The 17255-nt window shown below is 42.3% G+C and overlaps 1 protein-coding gene across 2 annotated transcripts in view; it reads left to right on the top strand.

Moving 5' to 3' along the window:
* Positions 1-17255, top strand: part of ATXN1 (ataxin 1) — a 324169-nt gene that overhangs the window by 236328 nt on the left and 70586 nt on the right. For both annotated transcript variants that reach the window (XM_075826607.1, XM_075826608.1), the window contains exon 4: positions 473-589. The gene's annotated coding sequence lies outside the window, so the exon portion shown is untranslated. The remainder of the gene's footprint in view (positions 1-472; positions 590-17255) is intronic.

Here is a 17255-nt window from a genome sequence, read left to right on the forward strand (position 1 = left end):
GTGAAATATTTGTGATGCTATTTTACCTGACATCTTTCCCACCTAAGTCATTGGACAAGGACTAAATAAAGCGGTAATGTCTGCGGTTCTATGACTCCGCAGGGTAAGTTAATGTGGAATAAAATAAATAGTGATTAACAATTATTTGAGATACCTTTAATAAAAATTCTGTTTTAATCCTGTATATTTGATGACAAATAAGCTCTGACAGATCTGTAATGAAAAGCGTATGTTGCATTCTGTTGGGTACATAATGTGCTGGGTTAGAATAGAAGGTGATGTACAAGAGGACGCATTCTGTGTATTATCCCCAGCTTTCACTGATGGAATTCATATGGCTGTGAACTGCACATAAGGTCCCATATTAAAAAATCTCATTAAAATGCATTTGGTCCAGCAGTCAGTTGAAAGCTGTTAGTAATATGTTAAGCAATTAAATGGAGTTATCTTCTTCTTTGTTTTCTTTGTTTAGGTATTTATTTATGTGAATAAAGAGGGTGCTGGAAACTGCTGGGAGAGACTTAACCATTACTGTTAGTGGGAACGAAAGCCTAGAGAAAACGTCTACGAACCTGCCACATTGAATGCTGTAAGTTGACTGGGTTACATTTATATGTATAAATTATTATTTATTAAATTTTTTTCAGAATTTGAGCTTTCGGGCAATAATGTAAATTATTTAATTAATCTTTATTTTCATATTTGTTTTCCTGCCCTTGCTTTTAATTTATTTTAACGTCTAATGTGCTTTTGTTTATTTCTCGAATGCACTAAGGCTTTGTTCACACTAGCATCATGGATTTAAGTCAAGTGAAAATTTTGTGAATTTGCGGTGCGGATTCTTTACTGCAAATTACAGTTCAATACCTGTGGAGTAGATGTGTGCTTAATTTTATGCACCAGTTTGCAATAAGTTTGACTGAAACATCTCAACTCAATCATTTCGGGAGGTGTCCACATACTTTTTGCAATATAGGTTATGTTCACACATTGAGTTAAATATGTGTTGCATGATTTTCGGGAAAATTGCAGTTTCGCGAAATCTATCTAAACAATTGCCCTTTTAAAATAAGTTATATGGCCATTTTTACTGTGTAGCTTTAGTTCCATAAACTTTCATTCATAACCTACGCCTATGCAAAAGAAGCTGAAACTGCAGGCCACTCATAGATTTAACAGTCTGTTATCTTTGAAGGTTGCAGTAGTCAACCATTTACCATCACAATCTGTCATCTATCTTTTTCCCACCCAATAATTTATGCTGCAATTTTCATTCCCAGCCCATAAAAAGTGTCTGCACTCATTTGGACTAATCGTTAGGGTATGTTCACACGTGGCAGATTTGTTGCAGAAATTTCTGCGACTGTCCCATTCATCTGACTGGAACTTGCAGAAATCTTTGCACATGCTTCAGATGTATGGAGTGAATTCTTCAGTTGCTGAAATTTCTGTAATGAATCTGCCATGTGTGAACATACACTTATACTTAAGAGCAAACCCCATACATACTGTAGGCTTCAATGAACAGGTGATAAATGTCAAACCAGATCAAAACCACACCCACATGCAGCGGAAAAAAAGTCCCCCATTTTGCTGGTTATTACCAACAAAATTATACGGCCATTCGTCACCTCATGTGGGCATTTTTTCTGCCACATGCGGTCTTCGCTAGATGGGACCAGGGGTGGGATCCGGCCGGTTTGCCCCGGTTCTCCTGAACCGGTTGCTAAAATGACAGCCGGTTCGCAGAACTGGGGTGAAGCTGGAAACCGGAACCGCTCCCCTGCACTCAATTGTATTTGTGTTCTTAGGACGCGAATACAATTGAGTTGACTAGCACTGCCCTGGCTAGGCAAATGATGCCTCGACATTCGGTACTTTAGTGATGATACAGTCGGCGCGATGACGTCATCGTGCCGCTATGTCGTTCCGCTGGAGGAGGACTGGCATCTCTGGAGGACTATATAGGGGGCACTAACTACAGGGGAGGACTATATAGGGGACACTAACTACAGGGGAGGAATATGTAGGGGACAATAACTACAGGGGAGGACTATATAGGGGACACCAAATACAGGGGAGGTTTATATAGGGGGCACTAACTACAGGGGAGGACTATGTAAGGGACAATAACTAAAGGGGAGGACTATAAAGGGCGCACTAACTACAGGGGAGGACTATATAGGGGGCACTAACTACAGGGGAGGACTATATAGGGGGCACTAACTACAGGGGAGGACTATATAGGGGGCACTAACTATAGGGGAGGACTATATAGGGGGCACTAACTACAGGGGAGGACTATATAGGGGCACTAGCTACAGGGGAGGACTATATAGGGGCACTAACTACAGGGGAGGACTATATAGGGGGCACTAACTACAGGGGAGGATTATATAGAGTGCACTCACTACAGGGCACTATATAGGGGCCCCTATCTACAGGGCATGCCTCAGGGGGTACAATCTACAGGGGACGCCACAGAGGGCACTATCTACAGGGGACGTCACAGGGGGCACTATCTATAGGGAACAATAATAATAACGCCACAGGGGGTCCTATCTATAGGAAATGCACTATCTACAGACGGCTCTATGAGAGGCACTCTCTACAGGGGGCTCTATGGGGAGCACTATCTACAGGGGCTCTATGAGAGGCACTATAGGTTGTTTTACACTGGGCGACAATCGTGCAGACCAGCATTCATAGAACGCTCATTGCCGATAATTGGCCTGTGTAAAATGGTCAGCGATCAGCAGATGAACAAGCAAACGCTCGATCATCTGCTGATCGTATCGTTTTAAAAAAAGTAAAACATTATCGCTGTCAGCAGCACATCTCCCTTTGTAAATAGGGAGACGTGCTGTTGACATAATAATAATGTATGGGGACAAGTGATCGGAGTAACAACCTCTCGTCCCCATCCATAGCTCTGTGTGACAGATACAAATGTGCACCGATCAACGATGTATCGTTGATCGGCGCTCGTTTCACCGGCCGAATATCGGCAGGTGTAAAAGGCCCTAATCTACAGGGGGCTCTATGAAGTGCACTATCTACAAGAGGCACTGTGTGTGGTGCATTACTTTACAGTGTTTGACACAATTTTATTCATGGACACAGTGTATGGTACCATTATATTCAGGAGCGCAGTGAATAGTAATATTATATTCAGCACAGTGTGTAGCACTATTATATTCAGCACACGATGATGGGTGTATCGTTCTTCTTTTGTGAAACAACAACTACCATCATATCCTTACCATCGTTCTGACTATACTGGGAGCTGTAGTTTTATGCCATACAAACGTATATGGCAGGGGTTAAACTGAATTTGCAAATGATCTCTGTACTGAGCTGCATTTGTGCTTGTGTTGTATTTATGTACTGAACTTGGTTCTGGTACTGTATATATGTATTAAGCTTCTGGGGTTATATACATCATAACAACCAAGCTCAATACATATATACAGCACCAAAGAGAAGCTCAGAACATATATACAACTCCAGAACCAAGATCAGTATATATATACAACACAAGAACCAATCTCATACATATATACAGCATCAGAACCAAGCTCATACATGTATACAACACAAGAACAAAGCTCAGTACATATATACAGCATCAGAACCAAGCTCAGTACATAAATACAGCATTAGAACAAAGCTCAGTACATATATACAGCATCAGAACCAAGCTCAGTACATATATATAACACCAGAACCAAGCTCAGTACAAAAATACAGCACCATAACCAAGCTCAGTACATATATACAGCATCAGAACCAAGCTCAGTACATATATATAACATCAGAACCAAGCTCAGTACAAAAATACAGCACCATAACCAAGCTCAGTACATATATACAACACCAGAACAAAGCTCATGCATATATTCAGCATCAGAACCAAGCTCAGTACATAAATACAGCACCAGAACCAAGCTCAGTACATATATACAACACCAGAACCAAGCTCAGTACATATATACAACACAAGAACCAAGCTCAGTACATATATACAACACAGAACCAAGCTCAGTACATATATACAACACAGAACCAAGCTCAGTACATATATACTTCACCAGAATCAAGCTCAGTACATAAATACAACACCAGAACAAAGCACAGTACATATATACAGTACCAGAACCAAACTCAGTACATAAATACAATACCAAAACCAAGCTCATTACATAAATACAGTACTGAGCTTGATTTTGGTGCTGTATTTATATAATGAGTTTGGTTCTAGTGAATATATATGTACTGAGCTTGGTTCTGACGCTGTATATATGTATATGAGCTTTGTTCTGGTGCTGTATATATGTACTGAGCTTTTTTCTGGTGCTGTATATATGTACTGAGCTTTGTTCTAGTGATGTATTTATGTACTGAGCTTTGTTCTGGAGCTGTATATATGTACTGAGCTTGGTATCTGGTGCTATATATATATATACTGAGCTTGATTCTGGTGTTGTATTTATGTACTTGGCTTTTTTCTGGTGCTGTATATATGTACTGAGCTTTGTTCTGGTGCTGTATATATGTATGAGCTTGGTTATGGTGTTGTGTATATGTACTGAGCTTGCTCCTGGCACTGTATCTGTGCATTAGCAGGAAGAATTGTCGCAGCTTACTGCGCATGCCGCACTGTCCTCCACCCTTCTCACAGTCCACAGCCTAACTAAATAGGCTGAGCATGCTTAGGATATTGAATATGTGCATATAGGTCTATACATAATGGGTTAGTTTAATATAATGAGCGTCGGTAGGTAGGTAGGTAGGTAGGTAGGTAGGTAGGTACGCTTATGTAATTACCTACATAGTGTGGAAATCCACACTAAAACATTCTGAACAGGGAATTTTTTTATTTAGAGTCCACTTTAATATAGGCCATATTTTGAATATCGTAATTGTTTTATTTTATTATTAGAATCATTTTCCATGGCGCGATAGACCACAAAACACTGCGCCCCCCCCCCCCCCGACGCGTATGTCTTTGTCCGCAAAACAGGGAACCTGTTCTTAAAATTTTTAATCCCATCCCTGTATGGGACCATACCCTCAGTGTAACAACATTTGGTATCCTGTTGTTAATGTGTTCAAAATAATGTTAGACACATGTAACACAGTATCTTTATGATTTTTTGTTTTTTTATTTTGGTAAGAAAGATGTTGACTGTCCATGATCTTTAGTTAAACTGTCCAGCCAATAAAACAAAAACTGAGCTTGGCAAACTTGTCTGATATGTGTGTACCTTAAGACTACTCTTAATAGCCCCTGTTCTTATGAGGAAATAGGTCACAGCTTCCCACAGGGTCCGCACACTCATCTTCCGCTGCTGTGAACATTTATACATTTGTTCTGCCTCACCTACTGCACAGCAAAGTAGACATTGGTGTGTAGGAGACGTACACAAGTTTGGTATTAAAAGGAAATTGTGAAGTAGTCAAATGAACATGGGTTGAAAATGTGTAATATGTTTTTTACACAATGGTTATTAAAGCAGAGATCAGAATAATGTAATTGGTCACTTCTCACCCCATCCATACACTATGAGGAACATTTACTATGAACAGGAAAGTTTCACTTGTAGCATGGTTAGAAAGGAACTCCCTCTGCTGGAGAACCAGTGAACTTCACCTGAATAGAACACAAAAATTATTATGACTAATTATGTTCCTTCTTTTCGTTCTTCTGTAGTAGATGCATATAGTTTGTGGTTTACTACTAATTCTACTCCTTTCTTGTTTCACGACATGTGTGTGTACAATCACTAATGTAGCTATATTAGTTTAGGTTGACATTGTGCAGCAGCCGTCATCATCAAATGTATCTGCCCTAAGTTACTATAAGTCTTGGCGCAGGTTTGTTTATTTTTATGGTAACATATTGTATAAAGTTTGCTTAACTAATTTTTTTATTTTTTGGGACATTTTCCAAAACCTTCAAGCAATAATGTAGTAACCCCCAGTCCAACAACAAGAATGAATAATACATGTATTGTTGTTTGACTTATTTGGCAGGAGTAGAGCACGTAACACACTTGTGAAACTATTTTGATCCATTGTGTTCTTCTCTGTATATTTTCTAGTGATTATTCAATAAGGGTGTGATCAGTTAGGACATGGATTGACACTATTTCTTTGTTAGTGACTGTCAGAATTGAGATATGGTAAAGAAGAGGAAAAAATGTGGAGCACTTGTTGCTTGCCAGATTTCTGTCTTTAGAGCATATAATGGTTACGATAAATACGTTCATACTGCTCAGCGCGGTTATAAAATTATTTCCTGGTGTGACAATTAGACAATCCGATGTTCTGATGAAAACGTTCCCCTATGTGTGAATTTTCTAATGTTTTTGTACATAAAAGAATTTGCATGATATTTTGAAGAGTGTGGAATTTTTATACATATCTGTCTTTAGAGGAATCTTTCAAGGGCCATCAAGTAGCAGCTGACAGTAGTTTCACCCAATAAATTGCCAAACAGGCCACATTACCTATTACAGAATTTTCGAGCCATATTTACAGCATAAAAGCCAATGTCTTAAATGGTAGAACTGCAGCACAGTAAGAGGCAATTAACCCATTGGTGAAAACTGGGGATCCCCATTTTCACAGAGTTGCTCATCTCCAGAGCTAAACAACCTGAACTTTAGGCTGATTCGCTTTACCTTTTCCGGTGCGGGGCAGCAATTTTCCGGGCGAATACTCTGCTGTATACAGTTAGATACAGAGTGATATCAGGGTAATTGGCACCTTGTATGTTTAATATTGAACGATAAGTTACCTTACCCTTACATATACCCAGTATTTTAGCAGGGTGCATATGGGAATGACACCCAGCCAGCACCCTTGAAATTATCTGTGGTTGGTATTGTTTGTGGCTTTGGATCAATATTGTTATAGATCGTTTTCAATTTGATTAATCCAAAGTTATATTTTAAGTAATGTTTGCTGGTAGGCAATAGTCGTGATTATGAGGAAGGGGTGTAATTGATTGTTCAATGATAGTGATTTACTTGACCTACATTGATACATTGTACAGAGACGTAGCTAGGTTCTCCAGCACACGGGGCAAAGATTCAGTTTGGCGCCCCCCCCCCCCCACCTCTTTCCCGACATCTCCTTCCCCTTCGCCGTGTTTGTTTTCTCTATCAATCGACGTGTCATTTCTTTTTATGTAACGCGAGCATAAAAATATTTGTACATTTCACAAGCAATATGGTTCTATACACAACACCAGAACCAAGCTCACTACATATATACAACACCAGCACAAATACAACTCAATTTAGTGCAACCCCTGCCGTATAGATGTGTACGGCGTAAAACTACAGCTCCCAGCATGGCCCGAACAATGGTAAGGATATGCTGGGAGATGCCGTTTCACAAAAAATAAATCCTATCTAGTTCTTTCTCTCCATCCGGTCCAGACCTCTATGATGAATTCTCCCGGTCACAGCCCATTTCTGCAGTTTGCCGCTCAGATGTCTTCAGCTTCTCACTTTTCCAACATTTCTGCACCTATAAATAAAGATAAAGTTATCATTATACCGCACACTGCGCCCCTAAATATAATAGCGCTATACACTGCACCTCTAATTATAATAGCACCATACACTGCACCTCTAATTATAATAGCACCATACACCATGTCCCACACACACACACACACACTGTGCCCCCTCTAGATAGTGCCTGCCATAGAGCCCCCTGTAGATAGTGCCTGCCATAGAGCCCCTGTAGATAGTGCCCCCATATAAACCACCCTTGTATATAGTGTCCCACAAATAACCCCCTATAGTGCTCTACAGATAGCCCACCCCTGTATATAGCCCCCTGTAGGTATAGCCCACCCCTGTATATAGTGCTCCACATATAGTCCACCCCTGTATATAGTGTTTCACAGATAGCCCACCCCTGTATATAGCCCCCCTTGTACATATAGTCCACCCCTGTATATAGTGCTCCACTAGATAGTCCACCCCTGTATATAGTGCTCCACAGATAGCCCACCCCTGTATATACTATATACAAGGGTGGGCTATCTGTGGAGCACTATATACAGGGGTGGACTATATGTACAAGGGGGCTATATACAGGGGTGGGCTTTCTGTGGAGCACTATAGGGGGAGCTATTTGTGGGATACTATATACAGGGGGACTATATCTACAGGGGGACTATATCTACAGGGGGACTATATACAGGGGTGGGCTATCTACAGGGGGACCATATCTATAGGGGGACCATATCTATAGGGGGACCATATCTACAGGGCTGGGATATACACAGGGGGACCATATCTACAGGGGTGGGCTATACACAGGGGGGCTATATCTACAGAGGTGGGCTATATACAGGGGGACTATATCTACAGGGGGACTATATACAGGGGTGGGCTATCTACAGGGGGACCATATCTACAGGGGGACCATATCTACAGGGGGACCATATCTACAGGGCTGGGATATACACAGGGGGGCTATATCTACAGGGGTGGGCTATACACAAGGGGGCTATATCTACAGAGGTGGGCTATATACAGGGGGAATATATCTACAGGGGGACTATATCTACAGGGGGACTATATACAGGGGTGGGCTATCTACAGGGGGACCATATCTACAGGGGGACCATATCTACAGGGGGACCATATCTACAGGGCTGGGATATACACAGGGGGGCTATATCTACAGGGGTGGGCTATACACAGGGGGGCTATATCTACAGAGGTTGGCTATATACAGGGGGAATATATCTATAGGGGGACTATATCTACAGGGGGACTATATACAGGGGTGGGCTATCTACAGGGGGACCATATCTACAGGGGGACCATATCTACAGGGGGACCATATCTACAGGGGGACCATATCTACAGGGCTGGGATATACACAGGGGGGCTATACACAGGGGAGCTATATCTACAGAGGTGGGCTATATACAGGGGGACCATATCTACAGGGGGACCATATCTACAGGGGGACCATATCTACAGGGCTGGGATATACACAGGGGGGCTATATCTACAGAGGTGGGCTATATACAGGGGGAGGCTATATCTACAGGGGTGGGCTATATCTACAGGGCGACTATATCTACAGGGGGGGCTATCAACTGGGGTGGGCTATCTATGGAGCACCATATACAGGGGTGGGTTATATCTACAGGGGGCTATATAGTATATAGCCCCCTGTAGATATAGCCCACCCCTGTATATGGTGCTCTATAGACAGCCCACTCCAGTATATAGCACCCCTGTAGATATAGTCCCCCTGTATATAGCCCCCCTGTATATAGCCCAGCCCTGTAGATATAGTCCCCCTGTAGATAGACACCCCCCGTAGTTAAAGCCCCCCCCCCCCCCGTAGATACAGCCACACACTTCTATTACAATTGAAAAAAAAAATACAAAAATATTCAAACTCACCTTATTCCCACTCCCACGCCTTCCGGCAGCCATGGAGACCTGCTCTCTTCTGCGCAGGTCTCCAGGGGGTTGAACACAGCGTCTATGAAAGGCGCTGATTGGCTGGGCAGGATGACTTTCCCTGTCAGTCAGTCAGCGCCTTTCATCGACGGAAGCTTCACTGGTACAAAAGGTACCAGTTGCTTCATTCGTGGAAAGGAGCTGAATGGCCGGGCACGGAACGTGCCCGGTCATTCATTGCTTCTAATTGTACCTGTGTCCTTGCGACACAGGTACAATTATAGTGCAGGAGGAGGTGGCGCTAGCACCCCCCTCTGAACTGTGCCCGGGGCACATGCCCCGCCTGCCCCCCCCCTAGCTACGCCCCTGCATTGTAGCCACATCAGGACAGGTGATAGTTTTGGTCTGTGGATGTTTTTAGCTCACAGAGGATTGACTGATTTGAATAGACTGGATACAATTGTATTCACATCTCATATATTACCGGGACTCAGTCTGCATGGGTTTTCAGCCTTCGACCTCTTTCATGTGACAGTATTGTGGTCAGTATTTTGCATCAGTATTTGTAAGCCAAAACCAGGAGTGGGTCCAAAGCACAAAAGAAGTGCAAATCTTTCCATTATACTTTTCCTCTTTGCAGGTGCCACTCCTGGTTTTGGCTAAAAAAAATACTGATGCAAAATACTGAACAAAATACTGCCATGTGAAAGTGGCATTTGGCTGTAAAGAAAATTTTTTTTTCATTCATTGAAAGCAAGCAGAAATCTTGAGATGATTGAGAAATTATAGAAATAAGTTAATCAATATTGTCCGGAAGCAAAACACTAAAGCAGGGGAGATCTTTTGTTAATGTACACACTGACTTATAGATTACATCCAGTAGTAAAACGTAGCTTCTATTATAACTTCCTTTATTAAAAATGCTTTTGCACAAAGAAATGTATTTGCAAATTAAAAACTATAGTTAAAAGATCTGCAGTATTTTATATTTTTAGATAGATCAAATCCCTATTTATTTCCATTTTCTCTATAGTTTTGTCTGTAATTTCCGGTTTATGGTAAATCTTTATTCCGACTGTGTTATATTTAATAAGCTGTACGGTCAGTGGTGTAGCTGTGCTCACGCTCCATACCGGTACCGAGAAGATATCCACATGCCCTAGAGTCTACATGTATATTAGTGTGTCATAGTAGGTGGCCTAAGAGGATTGGCTGGGCCACATAAAAAAAAGCAGCATTAGCCAGGAAACAGTGTCATAGATGTTGTTACGTGCAGGGACCCCAGAGGAGTTGGCAAAGCATCTTGGATTAGCCGACAGTGTCTAATAGGATATGTTTTTAATCATCCACGTGTGTGTATATACAATGCATTTGGAAAGTCTTCAGACCCATAAAAAATTTTTACATTTTGTTATGTTGAGGCCTTGTGCTAAAATTAAAAAAAATCTAGTTTTTCCCCATGATTCTGCACTCAATGCCCTATAATGACAAAGTGAAAACACAATGTTAATAATCTTTACTAATTTATTAAAAAGGAAAAACTAAAATATTGCATTGACATAAGTATTCAGACCCTTTACTCAGTACAGTTGAAACACACATGCCACAAGTTTTGCACACCGGGATTTGGGTATTTTCTCCCATTCTTCTCTGCAGATCCTCCCAAGCTCTGTCAGGTTGGATGGGGACCAGTGGGTGGACAGCCATTCTCAGGTCTCTCCAGAAAGGTTCGATTGGGTTCAAGTCAGCGCTGTGGCTGGGACACTCAAGGACATTCACAGAGTTGTCCCTAAGTCACTCCTGTGTTGTCTTGGCTGTGTGCTTAGGGTCAACCTTAGGTGAACCAGTGATGGTTGACCTTCTGGAAGTTTCTCCCATCTGCACACAGGATCTTTGGTGCTCAGCCAGAATGACCATTGGGTTCTTGGTCACCTGTCTTACCAAGGCCCTTCTTCCCCGATTACTTAGTTTGGTTGGTCGGCAAGCTCTAGGAAGAGTCCTGGTTGTTCCAAACTTTTCTATTTAATAATTTGGAGTGCAGCAGAAATGGTTTTGTACTCTTCTCCAGATCTGTTCCTCCACATAATCCTGTCTCTGAGCTCTACCTTCTTTCCTCCTCATGGCTTGTTGTTTGCTCTGATATGCATTGTCACTGTGAGACCCTATATAGACAGGGGTGTGTCTTTCCAAATTATGTCCAATAAAATGAATTTACCACAGGTGGGCTCCAATCAAGGTGTAGAAACAGTTCAAAGATGATCAAATGGGAGGCCCCCAGAGCTAAATTAAAAGTGTCCATGTGTAAATTTCTTATGTCCATGCGAATTTTGAGTTTTTCATTTTTAATCAATTTGCAAAAAATGAAAAAATTTTGTTTTCGCTTTGTCATTATGGGGTATTGAGTGCAGAATGATGGGGAAAAACTTGATTTTTTTTTATATTTTAGCACAAGGCCTCAACATAACAAAATGTTGTGGATCATCTTGAAGTTAAGAGATTTCACAAACTGACTTGTTCCAACGGTGGCATCCTATTACAGTACTACAAATTCACTGAGCTCTTTAGAACGACCCATTCTTTTAAAAATGTTTGTAAAGGCAGATTGCATGGCTAGCTGCTTGATTTTATATACCTGTGGCAATGGGACTGAATGAAACTCCTGAATTGAATGATTAAGAGATGTGTCCCAATACTTTTGTCCATATAGTGTACTCCCCATATATTTACGAATACTGAAACCTGCTGTAGTGAGGCATATCTGATGCTGCATATAGTTAATGAAATACAAATGACGTACAAAAGTACACCACATTTTGGGGACATTTTTCCAGCTTTTGTTGACTTTATTCACTCTATTAGTATGCTTAAGGCCTCATTCACACGGCAGGGTTTCCCGGCCGGGTGCCGGCCGTTCATAAATCGGCCGGCACCCGGCTGCATTAGGAATAATAGACCCCTAATGGGGCTATTCACACGACCGATTTTTTGACGGCCGGGAAAACCCGCCATCAAAAAATAGGACATGCTCTATCTTCGCCCGGGTACCCGGCCGCCCGGCTCCCATAGAAGTCTATGGGGCCGGGTATTACACGGCCATCACCGGGATGTGTCCCGAGTGATGGCCGGGTTTTCCGGCGCTTGCGCTCTATCTCCTCCTCCTCACAGCGCAGAGTGCATGTGAGGAGGAGGAGTTGATGCCATTCTGATGAATGGCATCGCTGTACACTGTGTGGCAGGGCCGGGGTGTACAGCAGGTGGAAGGGAGCGCTGCGCTGGCTCCCTTCCCCTGCTTGTTTTAAAAGCACCCTGGCCCCGCGACACCTTCGATGGTGCCGCTAGCAGCTGCAGCTGCTGCGGCTGCTACTACTGTAGCGACGCCACTATAGCAGAGCGGGGAGGTATCTCCCCGCTCTGCTATGTCCTAGCCGCACTTTAGCTCCTTGAAGGAGCGGAATCCCCGAGTTTTCGGGGATTCCGCTCCTGGACAGAGCGCTTGATGTCTCTGTCCATATCTGGGCAGTGACATCAGGGGAAACTCCTGAAGCGGAATCCCCTAACACATGGGGATTCCCCTTCAGGAGTTGCCGCTGATGTCACTGTCCGGATCTGCCCGGCCCGGCACGGATGCAAAACTTAATGCAAACCGGCCGGGCAAAATGGCCGATTTTACCGGCCGACACTCGGGCTCTGGAACGACCCGGTCGTGTGAATCCCGCCTTAGGATTGTATATTGGTTGTTTGATACATTGTGACCTTTTATGTAGCTATAAATACCATTCTGTACTTTACAACAATGAACAAAGTATATACTGATAACTACCATAGGCCCAGCCTGTCACAAGCTAAAAATATTTCTAAGATACTTGCATTGGATGGATTGAAATACACAAAATTCATTTTAGGAAAGTTCTCTTTGTACGTATCTTGTCTAGTACATCACTGAGTAGCTTGAGCCATATAACTTCCTAAGGGCCCATATAGATAGACGAAGCACCTTGGAGCACTACATCAACCATTTTGTGAATCCATTTCTTCATTTTCATAGTTTTGCTGTCTGGTTAATCCAGAGTTCCGTCCTGTAATCCATTTCTTCGAGAAGTATTTAAATAGTCTTAAATATCTTGACGCAAGAATGTGCAGCTTGGGCACTAACCCAAGTATGGAATCTGAGTTTTCATTTGCTTATAATTAGCCTGCGGCAGGGGAATGTTTAATGACTGTCTGGCTGAACAACTTGCACAACACAGCAGTTAAGATGGATTTCTTTCATATCAAGGAAGGTGTTATATGAGAAGGATAATCTAGGATGTAACATTCTGAACAGGCAATCTGTTATAAAACACAAACTAGATCAAGGAGTGAACTCACTGGAGCTTCAAAGTACGCACATGTCCAAGAAACCATAAGTAATGTTAGCTAGATTGGCGTTTTGAAGGTCTCAGGCTTCAGCTTGTCAAGCTACTCCATATTTTAGTTGGCTTGTCTTTTAAGTAATTGCTTTGTTCGTTCACCTCCTAAAATGACCAGCCAATTCGGATGTATGAATAGTAATTGACTAAGGGCCCTTTTACGCCGGCCGTTACTCGGCCGGTACAGCGAGCGACGATCAACGAGACATCGTTGATCAGCGCTCGCTTGCTCATGTCCCACAGAGCTATGGATGGGGACGAGCGGTCGTTATTCCCATCGCTCGTCCCCATAGATTATTATCATGTAGGCAGCACATCTCCCTGTTTACACAGGGAGATGTGCTGCCGACAACGATAATCTTTTACCTTTTTAAAACGATACGACCAGCGTTTGCTCGTTCATCTGCTGATCGTTCCCCTGTTTACACAGGGCAATTATCGGCAACGAGCGTTATATTAACACTCGTCTGCCCGATAATCGTCCTGTGTAAAACCCCTTTACTCTCTGTGGATATAGTACCATACTACTTTCAAGCACACATAGAAGAGAAAAACTAGGAGATCTCACCTGGTTCTAATCCTTCCCTAAACTCTTTCCTGGGGGCGTTTCTCACAATTAATGGGTGCATTTATGGAAATGACACCTATGAAGTGACATGACACACTGATCGAGACATCAGTATATAGACCGATCAACCACAACATTAAAACCACCTGCAGTTCCCCCTTGTGCCACCAAAACAGCTCTGACCGATCAAGCCATGGACTCTACGAGACCCTTAGCCCCAGAAACCCCTGAAGGTGCTATATATGTAGCGAAACATGTCGGGGGGGGGGGGTGGGGGTTGGGGCTCATTTTTGTTTTGTATTTTAACTTCAACGTTTAGCTGGCAGTGAGATAGAATTTACTTAATATTTAGACAGTGTTAGCACAGTGTACTGCAGTCGCTGGCTATCGACACTCTCATGTCTCCATGCACTAACTCAGTATACTTTGGCAATTAGCCTACTCATCCTATCTTGCCATCTCACATTGACTTCTTTTATTAGTGTGTTGGTTTTTGTTCTATTTAAATAATTAATAAAGGTTATATTTTAGTCTTTACCATAAATTCATAGTTTAGGTAGCTGAAATATAGGGCTTTTTTCTGCCTTTGGCAAAATAGCATTTATGGAAATGACACCTATGAAGTGACATGACACACTGTGATTGAGACATCAGTATATACACCGATCAACCACAACATTAAAACCACCTGCCTAATATTGTGTAGTTCCCCCTTGTGCCACCAAAACAGCTCTGACCCATCAAGCCATGGACTCTGTAAGACCTCTGAAGTTGTTTTGAAGACGTAAGCAGCAGATCCTTTAGGTCCTGTAAATTGTGAGGATGGGCTTTCATGGATTAGACCTGTTTTTTGCAGCACAATCTATAGATGCTCGATCGGATTGAAATCTGGAATACTGATGCAAAATACAGATCAAATCAGCAATGTGTAAATGAGAATCAGTATATGCACTCCAAAACGCATTAGTACTAAGGGCTAGGTCAAGGTCATGAACCATGGCTTTTGGGGCGCAGATGTAGCTTGGTAGTTGTTCTGTTTGGGGTTTTACTGGTGTTTCAGTTTATAATGTGGGGGCATATGTTATCTGTGCGGGGTACATCAGGGTACATGTTATCTGTGCGGGGTACATCAGGGTATAATAATGCAGTAAATAAATAATAATCCGCAGATATGTGGCCGGTGTCGCACTGATAAATGGTGCCCGATCTTATCTGCTTTTGGACACACTGCACATTTTGCATCGCCATATTCTGAGAGCCAGAACTTTTTTATTTTTTCACCACCGGAGCTGTGTGAGGGTTTATTCGTTGTGGGACAATCTGTAGTTTTCATTGGTACCATTTTGGGGTAGCAGAATTTTTTTTGATCACGTTTTTATTCCATTTTTTGGCAAGCAAGGTGACCAAAAACCATCAATTCTGACAATTGTTTTTATTCTTTTTTTTTATGGCCTTCACCCTGGGCTATAAATGACCATTATACTTTATTCTGCGGGCCGATACGATTACAGCGATACCAGATGTATATAATTTTTTTATGTTTGGCAGCGTTTGTGCAATAAAATCACTTATTTATAAAATAAATAAATTTTTGTGTCACCATATTCTGAGAGCCATAACGTTTTTATTTTTCAGTCAAAAAAGCGGTGTAAGGGCTTGTTTTTTGCGGGACGGGATGTAGTTTGTATTGGTACCATTTTGGCGTACATGCGACTTTTTGATCACTTTTTATTGTAGATTTTGGGAGGGTTGGTAACCCAAAAATTGTGATTCGGGCACTGTATTTCACTTATTTTTTTCGCTGTGTTCACCGTGCGGCAAAAATAATGTTACAGTTTTATAGTTGGGGTCGTTACGAACGCGGCGATACCAAATATGTGTACTTTTTTTAACGTGTTAACTTTTTTCCTATAATAAAAGACTTATTATAGGAAAAAAAGCATTCTTTGTTTATGTCACTTCTAACTTTTATTTTTACACTTTTTAAAAAGATTTTTTATATTTTTTTTACTTTTTTTACTTGTCCCACTAGGGGACACTTAGACTTGCAGCTTTGATCGCTGCTAGAGTACATTACACTACACACGTAGTGTAATGTACTCCAACTGTCATTGTGACGTAACTGTCACACTGACAGGAAGCATCGGAGGACCGGCCGGAGGCTGATCCTCCGAGGCTTCCGTACATGGCAACCCGGAGGTTGGATCGCCAGCCCCCGCAAATGCATGTGGGGGGCTGCCGATCCGCTGTAAACCTCTTTCATGTGGTGATCGCAATCGACCACCGCATCAAAGGGGTTAATTGCCGATTTCAGCGGCGACAGGCCGCTGATCGGCAACGGGGAGAGCAGGGCTGACGCCCTGCACAGTTAACCGCCGCTGCGGTGTAGCGCCGCGCGGCGGTTAACTGTTAAAGCGCGGACGTAACTGCACGCCCAGGTGCGCGAAGTTACTGCTCACCTGGACGTGCATGTACGCCAAGGTGCGGGAAGGGGTTAAACAAGTAACGTTTATGTTCCCCTCCCTGATTGAACAAGTAACGTTTATGTCCCCCTCCCTGATTGAACAAGTAACGTTTATGTCCCCCTCCTTGATTGAACAACTGAAGATTATGTCCCCTTGCTTCCTCAGTGACATTGGGAGAGATTTATCAATCTACCCCACAGCATTCATATATTAATGAGCTCAGGTAAAATTAAAGCTGAGCTCTGATTGGTTGCTATGGACAACAAAGGACATGGTAGCACAGATTCCACAAAAATAATAAACCCATAAATAACACAGACAACTGAATATTGGATAATAAAGGCCACAATGTTTATTAAGGGTAACA

The sequence above is a fragment of the Rhinoderma darwinii genome, chromosome 5 (genome assembly GCF_050947455.1).
Source record: "Rhinoderma darwinii isolate aRhiDar2 chromosome 5, aRhiDar2.hap1, whole genome shotgun sequence".
Classification (NCBI taxonomy): Eukaryota; Metazoa; Chordata; class Amphibia; order Anura; family Rhinodermatidae; genus Rhinoderma; species Rhinoderma darwinii.